Here is a 10,824-nt window from a genome sequence, read left to right as displayed (position 1 = left end):
AACTGAGTGTGGTGGTTATTATAGTTACCTTTACATGTCACTGGGACTAAACGTCCAACCAAAAGCAGCTGATGGGAGGAAAGGGTTTGTTTTGGTTTACAGTCTTAAGGGGACACTTCATAATGGCAGGGGAAAGATGAGCACAAGCAGAGGCTGGACACCACCTCTTTTTAAAAAAAATTATTTATTTATTAGAGAAAGAAAGAGAGAATGAGCATACTAGGGTCTCCAGCCAATGCAAATGAACTCTAGATGCATGATCCACCTTGTGCATCTGGCCTACATGGGCACAGGGAATCAAACCTGGGTTTTCAGGCTTTGTAGGCAAGTGTCTTAACCACCAAGCCATCTCTCCAGCCCCTGGAATTATTTCATAACATAGCAGGTAGAAAACAGCAGCAAGAGAGTGATGTGAACTCTGACAAGGGAGAAGTTGCTATAACACCTCAAAGCCCACCCCCAGAAACACACCTCCTCCAACAAGGTTCCACCTCCAAAAGTGCTACCAGCTGGGGACCAAACATTCAAACTACATGAGTTTATGGGGAACATATGATTTTAACCACCACAGTAGCTCAGGCCTGTAATTCTAGCACTGGAGAGGCTGAAGCAGGAAGCTCATACACTTGAGGCCAGCTTGGGCTACATAGTGAGGCCCTGTCTCAAAACACGAAAAAATAAAACAAACTAAAATGTAAAAACTCTGAAACCTTCTATTTTAATTAGAAATGCCATAATTCTTTTCTCTTTGAAACAATTATTCTCTTGCCCTCCAACAGCAAAGACCTGTGACAGCTCTGGCTGCCCATACTTCATGCTGGTGGCTGTCACCACCAGGAATCAGTTCTGAAGAAATGGCTTCTCCTGAGTGGGGTGGGACATGCACAAGGTGGAGAGCTGGGGAAAGTGCTCAATGGACAGATACTTTCTTGCAAAGGCTGTTGGCCTGGGGTTTAATTCCCTGGTGCCCAGGTAGAGCCAGACACAAAAAGTAGTGCATGAATCTGGAGTTTGTTTTGTAGCAGCATAAGGAACTAGCACAACACCCTGCTCACACACACACACACACACACACACACACACACACACACACACCTAAAAAGATAATGCATTTTTCAATGTGAGGCCCAAGGAAAAGGCATAGAATGAGACAAATTAATCTTCAAGAACAGTGGTTGTGATGGACAAGCCCACTAGTACAAGAACAGGACTAGAGTTTCTGTAAGGCTTAAAAAGATCTAGAGAGTGGGAGAGATGGCTTAGCAATTAAGGCACTTGCCTGCAAGGCCTAAGGACACAGGTTTGATTCCCCAGTACCCAAAGTGGTGAATGCATCTGGTGTTTGTTTGCAGTGGCTGGAGGGCCTGGTGTACCCATTACCTCTCTACCTGTCTCTGTCTCTTGCTCTCCTTCAAATAAATAAACTTTTATCCAGGCGTGGTGATGCATACCTTTAATCCCAGCACTCAGGAGGCACAAGTAGGAGGACCACTGTGAGTTCAAGGCCACCCTGAGACTACAGAGTGAATTCCAGGTCAGCCTGAGCTAGAGTGAGACCCTTCCTTGAAAAACCAAAAAATAAAATAAATAAATAAATAAAATTTTTTTAAAAATATCTAGAGTTTCATAACTGTGTTCCAAAATAGCCTGGACAACATTCAACATTCAAACATTCAAAACTCCCAATATGCAGAGAACCAGGGAGGTCTAGTTCTTAAGGGAAGAAATAATAAACAGATCTCAGCCTCAAGATGACCCAGTGTTGGGATCACCATGCAGATTTAAAAGCCAAGTATAGAGCTGGGTGTGGTGGTGCATGTCTTTAATCCCAGCACTTGAGAGGCAGAGGTAGGAGGATCACCATGATGAGTTCAAGGCCACCCTGAGACTACATAATGAATTCCAGGTCAGCCTGAGCTAGAGTGAAACACTACCTCAAAAAAAAAAAAAAAAAAAGCCAAGTATAGGGGAGCTAGGAAGATGGTTCAACAGTGAAAGGAGCTTTCTTGAAAAGCCTGCCAACTGAGGTTGGCTTAGGTTCTATTCTCCAATACCCACAATAAATACAGATGCACAAAGTGGTCCATTTTTTACAGCAAGAAGAGGACCTGGCACACCCATTCTATGTCACTCTGGTAAATAAAAATAAAAATTAAATTAAAAATAAATAAATAGGGGGCTGGAAAGATTGCTTAATGGTTAAGGCATGTGCCTGTGAAGTCTAAGGACTCAGGTTTGATTCCTCAGTACCCACATAAGCCAGATGCACAAGGTGGCACATGTGTATCAAGTTCATTTGCAGTGGCTAGAGACTCTGGCATACCTATTCTCTCTCTCTCTCTTTATCTGCCTCTTTCTCTCTATCTCTCTCTATCCCTCTCAAATAAATAAATAAAATATTTTTTTAAAGTAAATAGTGATGGAGAAATAGTAAAATGGTTAAAGGTGCTTTCTTGCAAAGCCTGACAGTCCAGGTTTGATTCCCCAGTGCCCACATAAAGCCAGAGCCAGATGCATGAAGTAGTGCTTGTGTCTAGAGTTCAGCAGCAGGAGGCTGCTGTGCCCATAATCTCTCTCTCTCTCTTTCTCTCTCTCTCTCATGAATAAAAATATAAAGAAGGAAGTTTAGATAGATCAATTGCAAGTCATCACAGCCAGGTGTTGGGGAAAGTTTTCAATTAGCAATACTCATGTCTTGGATAAACCTCTTTGGCTTTGATACTGCCACTGTGCAAAACTAGATAGATCAATTGAACTTACCAAGCCTAAATGACAGAAAGAAAATTTTTATTTTTATTTTTATTTGTTATTACGTGTATGCATGTGTGGATGTATGTGTATGGGAATGTGCGTGCTGTAGCATGTGTGGCCGTCTGAAGACAATCTTGGGGTGTTCATCCTCTCCTTCCACCATGCTGGAGCAGGGTGGCCCTTGTTGTTTTTGCTGCAGCATGTGCCATTCTAGCTGGCCCATGAGCTTCCTCATTCTCCTGGCTCTGTCTCCCAGTACTGTGGGCGTGTTGGGATTTCAGACACATGTGCCACTTTGTCCAGTTTTATATGAGTACTAGGGAATTGAACTCAGACCAGCTGGCTAGCAAGAAAAGCACATTTAGACACTGAGCCACTTCCTCAGTCCCCAATATCTCAGGGGGGTGGATTAAAGAAATGTGCTTAATGGTAAAGCTTAGCCCATTCCAATATGAGGAAGAGCATGGAATTGAAGCAGCCAGGATGGCTGGGTGACCCTACAGAGACTCACATGGTGAAGAGGATGAGGAAGGTGACTGTCAAACAGAAGAGCCCCATGACCTCAGACAGGGCAAAGCCCAGCATGGCACAAGGGAAGAGTTGCTTCTTGACAGATTCCTAGTATAGCCAATGATTAAGGCGCCAAATACCATGCCAATGTCAGCCCCTGATCCAGCCATACCAACTGTAGTGGTTCAGGCACCAATGAACTTGGCTGCTGTATCAATGTTCCTGGAGACAGCATTGGTCTGGAACGCCCTTATGGCCACCTGGAGTGGGGAGCTGCTATAGGAAGGCTGTTTAGATAGGGCCTCTGGCTTACTCAGGAGGGAGGCAGATGCAGGCCTGATTAGACCCTTGATACAACAGCAGATCAGAACTGGAGGAATGAGCAGTACCCTGGTGGTCCACATTTTTAAAGCCTGTATTCCCACTCCCCTACAGCCCCTGTTCAGCGCACATCACTTACCTAGCTCAAGGTGACTCCCCAATATTTTTTTAAATCATCAGAGCATCTGGGATCTATATTATACTAACAAATGGTCTACTGTGTGTTATTAGAGGAAATGCAAACAGTGGCTGTTGTTTTCTGGTTCATGTGTTAGAAATTCGAACCCTAGCACAGCAGTATTGGGAGAAGGGGTGTTTAACAGCTGTTTAAGTCATGAGGTTTCTGCCCTTGTGAGTGGGTTAATACCATTATAATGGGAGTGGACTTGTCTAAAAGTGAGTCTGTCTGGGCATGGTGACACATGCCTGTCATCTCAGCACTTGGGAGGCTGAGAAAAGAAGATTGGGAGTTGGAGGCCAACAGGGCTACATAGTGAGACTCTGCTTCAAGTAACACTGCCCTGCAAAAAAAGTGAGCCTGGTCCCCTCTTGCTCACTCTTCTCTTTTGATCATGGATGACACAACAAGAAAGCCATCACCAGAGCCTTCAACTTGGATGTGCAGCTTCCATAACCATAAGAAATAAATGTTTGGGGGCTGAAGAGATGGTTTAGTGGTTAAGGCATTTGCCTGCAAACCAAAGGACCCAGGTTCGATTCTCCAGGACCCATGTAAGCCAGATGCATAAGGGGCACATGCGTCTGGAGTTTGTTTACAGTGGCTCCAGGCCCTGGCGTGCCCATTCTTTCTCTGTCTCTCTTGTCTCTATCTCTCTGCTTGCAAATAAATAAATAAAAATTTAAAAACAAATGTATTTTCTTCATAATACATAATTTTGGGACATTCTATTTTAGAAACAGAAAATAGGGCTGGAGAGATGGCTTAGTAGTTAAGGCACTTGCCTGCAAAGCTTAAGGACCCATGTTCTACTCTCCAGATCTTAGGGTAGTCAGACGCACAAAGGCGAGGCAAGTGCAAGGTTGTTCATGCCCACTAGGTGGCACAAGCGTCTGGAGATCAATTGCAGGGGCTGAGGTCCTGGTATGCCAATTCTGTCTCTCCTCTCTCTCTAAAAAAAAGCTAAAAATAAAAATAAAAAAATAAACAAAAAATAGACTGAAACAATGACCAAAAAGTGACAAAATTTGCTAAAACGCTAAGTTTTCAGATTTAAGACAATGAATTCCAAAAAGGATAAACCCAAAGAAAGCTCTGCTCAAGCCACTGTAAGCTTCTCATGCCTGGCTATTTTGGATTTTTTTTGTTTGTTTTTCAAGATAGGCTCTCACTGTAGCCCAGGCTGACCTAGAAGTCATAGGTAATCTCAGGGTGGCCTCGAACTCATGGCAATCCTCCTACCTCTGCCTCCCAAGTGCTGGGATTAAAGGCATGCGCCACCACACCTGGCTATTTGGGATATTTTTAAAGGCAGGGTTTAACTCTAGCCCAGGCTGATTGGGAACACATGGTGATTCTCCTACCTCAGCCTCCTGAGTGCTAGAAATACACAAGACCAAGCTGGGCGTGGTAGTGCACACCTTTAATCCTAGCACTTGGGAAGCAGAGGTAGGAGGATCACCATGAGTTCGAGGTCACCCTGAGACTACCTAGTGACTTCCAGGTCAGTGTGGGCTAGAGTGAAACTCTACCTCGAGAAAATAAAAAATAAAAGAGAGACTGATTGAGAGGGTGGGAGATATAACGGAGATTGGAGTTGCAAAGGGAAAGCTGCAGGGGGAGGGAATTACCACAGTTTTATTGTCTATAATTATAGAAACTGTTGATTAATGGGCTGGAGAGATTAAAAATATTTTTAAAAATGTGTGCCACCAAGTTTGGCATAAATTATTTTTTTAAATATTCATTTTTATTTATTTATTAGAGAGAGAAAGGGCATGCCAAGGCCTCTAGCTACTATAAACAAACTCCAGATACATGCACCACTTTGTGCATCTGGCTTACATGGGACCTAGAGAATCAAACATGGATCCTTAGGCTTTGCAGGCAACTGCCTTAACTGCTAAGCCATCTCTCCAACCTGTATAAATTATTTTTAAAAAGAAGAAATCTCTGGCCAAAGTGCCAAAGTCAAACTGGTGAGAACCAAAGGCAAAGACAAACGTGGAACGTAGCCACAGGGAAACGACACACTGCCTGCAGGAAACAAGGGCTTCTTCTCAGAGACCTAGGAGAACCGGGCAGTAAAACAGCACTGCTAAAGGCTGGCTCTGAAAAGATGTGGAACATTCTAGAAATGACACCAGAGAAAACGAGTGAGGCAGTGGAGCGTGTGAGTGTACACACTGAATTTTCTTCTGTTTTGAAAGATATATGTCAATAGATAACAAAAGTTATGAACAGGGGGTGGTGGAGTTAAAGTGTTTGTGGAGGAATAATGAAGCAGACATCTACGGAGAAACACAGGTGGCTTTGGTGCTATTGCCTGCATTCCACTTGAAGTCACAAATACTAATTCCTTTTATTGTTGGTTTCTAAAAGAAAATTATTTATTTGCAAGTAGAGAGAGAGAGGAGAGAGAAAATAGGCACACCAGGGCCTCCAGCCACTGCATCGAACTCCAGATGTATGTGCCCTTGCATCTGTCTTGACATTGGGTAAACTGGTGTCATCAGGCTTTGCAGGCAAGTGCTTAACCACTAAGCAATCTCTCCAGCCCACAAATATTAATTGTAAAGAGACTGTGAGCTTATGTCTGGCATGAGTGAGGCCCTTGGCTCAAAACTTGGGTGGGGTTAAAGGGAGAGACTGTGACAATATGTGTTCAATATGTATATTGTAACCTCCAGAGAACTGTCAAAAACAAACACACTGTACAAAGAGCTATGGTTAAGGCTCAGTACCCCTCAACAATTCATGCATTGAAATTCAGTTGCCACTATGTGGTAGTCAGAAACTGGAATCAACCCCACTTGTGGTGTTTACAGGAGAGCCTTGCAGAGGCAATTAGGATCAGATGGATCATGAAGATGGAGCCCCATGACTAACCCTGGTGACTTTGTTAGTATACACAGGTATCCTTCCTGTCTCTTCCAGGTGATGCACAGACAGAAAGAAGGCTATTACCACATGTGGGCCCCCAACCCTGGACCAGAACCTTGAATCAAAACCTCTATGGATGTGCCAAGGCCTCTTGCCCTGTAAATGAACTCCAGACACATATGCCACTTTATGCATCTGGCTTCATGTGGGTATTGGGGAATCAATCCTAGGCCATCAAGCTTAACAGGTCTTAACTGCTGAGCCACCTTTCCAGGCACCCAAACCTCTTTTCTTTATAAAAGTACCAAGCAACAGAAGGCATACTTACTTTCTCATGGTTGGTACAAAATACCTGATCAGATGTAGTTTATGGGAGAAAAGAGTTTAATTCATCTTAAAGTTTTGAGGGAAAGTTTCATGGTGAGGAAGGCATGGCAGGCCAGTGGGAAGCCAGAGTCATATCTCACCAGAGTCAGGAAGCAGAGGGAAAAGCAAGCTAGCATAGACTATAAAACACATAGGTCCGCTGCCAGTGAAGCTCTTCCTCTGGCAAGGCTACAACCACTAAAGCTTCCATAGGCCTCCCAAACAGCATCACTTTGCTGGGGATCAGTTTTCAAATACATGAGCCTATGGGGGCATTTTACATATAAACCAGCACAACACTAACATAGAGAAGACATAGGAGAAAAAATAATTAAAGTGTAATATTTAAAAATGCAGAGACAGCATGTTCTTATTCACTGAGCCCTCTCCTCTGCCATGCCCCCCACTTTTTTTGTTTGTTTTCAGATAGGTTCTCAATATTTTCTATGTACACAGGCTGGCCTGGATCTCACGAGTTCTGCCACAGTCTCCTGAGTGTACAAGCATGCACCACCACATCTGGCTGAAGTTTGACATGTATGACCTGTATTCTAGGAACACCAGCAGCATTTCTCTTTAAAAACTGTGTGACAGGGGCCGGATGTGGTGGCACATGCCTTTAATCCTAGCATTTGGGAGGCAGAGGTAGGAGGATCACCCTCAGACTACATAGTGAATTCCAGGTCAGCCTGGGATTGAGTGAGAACCTACCTCGAAAAACTGAAAAAAAAATTGTATGACAGGGACTAGAGGGATGGCTTAGCAGTTAAGGCACTTGCCTGCAAAGCCTAGGGACCCAGGTTCAATTCCCCAGTACCCATGTAAGCCAGATGCACAAAGTGGCACATGCTTCTGGAGTTCATTTGCAGTGGCTGGAGGCCCTGATGTGCCCATTCTCTCTGACTGTCTCTCTTCTATCCCGCTCTCTCTGATTTCACATAAATAAATATATTTTAAAAAAAATTTCAAAACAATTATGTGACAGAAGCAGACAAGGATATCTTAGAAAGAAAGCAGAGACACTTACAGAGTCTACCAAACATTCAGTACATGAAAACATGGCACCCACAATGGCAAAATTTTTGGCGTAGGATATTCCTCTCTGTCCCATGTCTTTCAGAACTTCTTTTGCAGTTGGCATATGGTAAGGATCCTTAGGGTCAAAGCCTACATTGGTATCAATGCCTGGCAGTAAACACTCCAAATGCACCTCCCAAGACAAATCCTAAAAACAAGCAGAGATGGATTTCTTTGGCATGTTTTATAGATTACAATGGTATCACAATTGATTAAAAATGCAGAGATAGTAGGAGGATTGCTGTGAATTCAAGGCTAACCTTAGACTACATAGTGAGTTCCAGGTCAGCCTGGGGTAGTGTGAGACCCTACCTTGAAAAAAAATTAGGGTTTTAGTTAAGCCTAGGGTTAGAATTATGGTTTCAATCTACCCTATGGTTAGAGTTATTGTAGGGTAAGGGTGAGGCCTAGGGTTAGGGTTATGGGTACAATAATGTTTTTTGTTAGGGTCGTTATGGTTAGGGTTAAGGTTCTAGGGTTGTTAGGATTAGTACTGTTAGTATTGTTAGTGTTGTCAGGGTTAGGGTTAGAAGTTAGGGTTAGGGAAAGGGTTTGGTTTACTGTTATTAGGGTTAGGATTTAGTTTTAGGGATAGGTTAGGATTAAGATTAGGATTGGAAGGGTTAAGGTAAGAATTGTTAAATTTAGGGCTACTATTAAGATTGCTAAGATTAATGGGGATTGGGAGTACTATCTGAAAGACCTGGAGGCATTGATTTATGCATTGTCTAATTCTGTTTAAATACTATTTATATTGGTAAGATTGAAATACTTCTATAAATGATAGCACAGAAACACAATGAAATCAGTATGAAAAAGAAGGATGATAATGTATTATATATTTACATATTTTTGAGAATTAAGCAAATGGAAACATAGAAAGTAAAATTAAAAACTAATGAAACTAGTTGGCATTCTGAAGAAAACTGATCTTTATTAAAACAATAAAATAGGGCTGGAGAGATTGAAAAAAAAAGATTGCTAAGATTATGGTTAGGATTGTAAGTGTTAAGTTTAGAATTGTTAAATTGAGGGTAAATATTAAGATTGTTAAAGTTAGTGTGGTAGTTTGAATAGATGGCCCTCAATATATTCAGTGTTTTATTAGTTTGTAGTTTGCATCTGCAGCCACCTGGCTGGAGGCAGTGTCACACTGCAAGGATCTTAAGGTATGGTGGTGGGTTTGAGATTTCGACCTAAAGATAAGCAAAGTGTACCTAGCTGGAATTCCTGAAGTGTGCTGTGCTGTGTGGCTTTTGGCTTGTGCTTCTTTCTCTGCTTGGACCTATAAAGGCAGGCCAGCTTCTTCTGCCATTATGGACCTTCCCCTGGATCTGTAAGCTTCAATAAATATCCCTTCCTCCATTAAAAAAAAAAAATGCAGAAATAGAGCTGGAGAGATGGCTGAGAGGCTCTTGCCTACGATGCTTAACATTTCCCAGTACCCTAGTAAAGCCAGATGCACAAAGTGGCACATGGAGTGTGCTTGCAGCAGCTGGAGGCGCTGGTGTGCCCATTCTCTCTGTCTCTCTTCTATTTCTCTCTGCTTTCAAATAAATAAATAAAAGTAAAAAGTGTGGAGATAATTTAAAAGGAAACAGGATTCCAGTACTCAGGAGGCTGAGGCAGGAGGACTGCTGTGAGTTCAGCCTGGACTACAGAGGGACTACTACTACTACAAATACTTGTCTTAAAGAGGCACAGGAAATGGAAAATGAAAGAAGAAATGAGACATCAACAAGATCTTACAACAAAAGGGGAAATGTCTTTTCTTGTGCCCTTTTAAAGTTTCCATAGCACTTTAAGAGGCTACCACAGAAGGGTCAAGGAAATTGCCATAAAACCCAGAGAAGAGGTCACAAATCTACTCTTTGGACCCTATCTGGACTGACAAGTTAGACTTTTTTAATAAAAATAAAATAATTTTTTAAAAAAGTATCAGAGCCGGGCATGGTGGTGCACGCCTTTAATCCCAGCACTCAGGAGGCAGAGGTAGGAGGATCGCTCTGAGTTCTAGGCCACCCTGAGACTACATAGTGAATTCCAGGTCAGCCTGTGAGTGAGACCCTACCTCCAAAAACAATACATAAATTAATTAAAAATATCAGGCCAAATCTAAACACTGAAACAATTTATTGAATGACAATAGTCTAGGGGCTGGGAAGGGTTGTTGCTCAGAGTAAAGTGCTTGCCTGGCATGTGTAAGGCATGGATTAAAAGGTAGATTGTTGATCTGGAGAGATGGTTTAGAGGTTGTTAACCTGGAGAGATAGTTTAGAGGTTATGGTGCTTGTCTGTGAAGTCTAAGGACTTCAATTCCCCAGATACCATTTAAGCCATGTATCCACATGTTGCATCTGAAGTTCATTTGCAGTGGCTCGAGGCCCTGGTGTGCTCAATTTCTCTCTCTTTCCTCTAATAAACAAATAAAAATAAAATATAAAAAAGACTTTAGGGCTGGAGAGATGGCTTAGCGGTTAAGTGTTTGCCTGTGAAGCCTAAGGGCCCCAGTTCAAGGCTCGCTTCCCCAGGACCCACGTTAGCCAGATGCACAAGGGGGCGCACGCATCTGGAGTTTGTTTGCAGTGGCTAGAAGCCCTGGCGTGCCCATTCTCTTCTCTCTCTCTCTCTCTCTCTCTCTGCCTCTTTCTCTCTCTGTCACTCTCAAATAAATAAGTAAAAATAAACAAAAAAAATTAAAACAAAAAGACTTTAAAAAGGTAGATTATTATACTAGG

At 42.6% G+C, this 10,824-nt stretch overlaps 1 non-coding gene and 1 pseudogene across 1 annotated transcript; one reads left to right on the top strand and one right to left on the bottom strand.

Moving 5' to 3' along the window:
• Positions 1-3,258: 3,258 nt before the first annotated feature.
• LOC101618093 lies at positions 3,259-3,665 on the bottom strand (annotated as a pseudogene).
• Positions 3,666-9,860: 6,195 nt separating this feature from the next.
• On the top strand, positions 9,861-9,982 carry LOC123453468. The gene has a single exon (XR_006632849.1). It is a non-coding gene; the product is annotated as a small nucleolar RNA SNORA26 (small nucleolar RNA).
• Positions 9,983-10,824: the final 842 nt, after the last annotated feature.

The sequence above is a fragment of the Jaculus jaculus genome, chromosome 11, assembly GCF_020740685.1.
Source record: "Jaculus jaculus isolate mJacJac1 chromosome 11, mJacJac1.mat.Y.cur, whole genome shotgun sequence".
Lineage (NCBI taxonomy): Eukaryota > Metazoa > Chordata > Mammalia > Rodentia > Dipodidae > Jaculus > Jaculus jaculus.
Note: the sequence above shows the minus strand (reverse complement) of the source record. Positions and strands in the feature narration are given on the sequence as shown.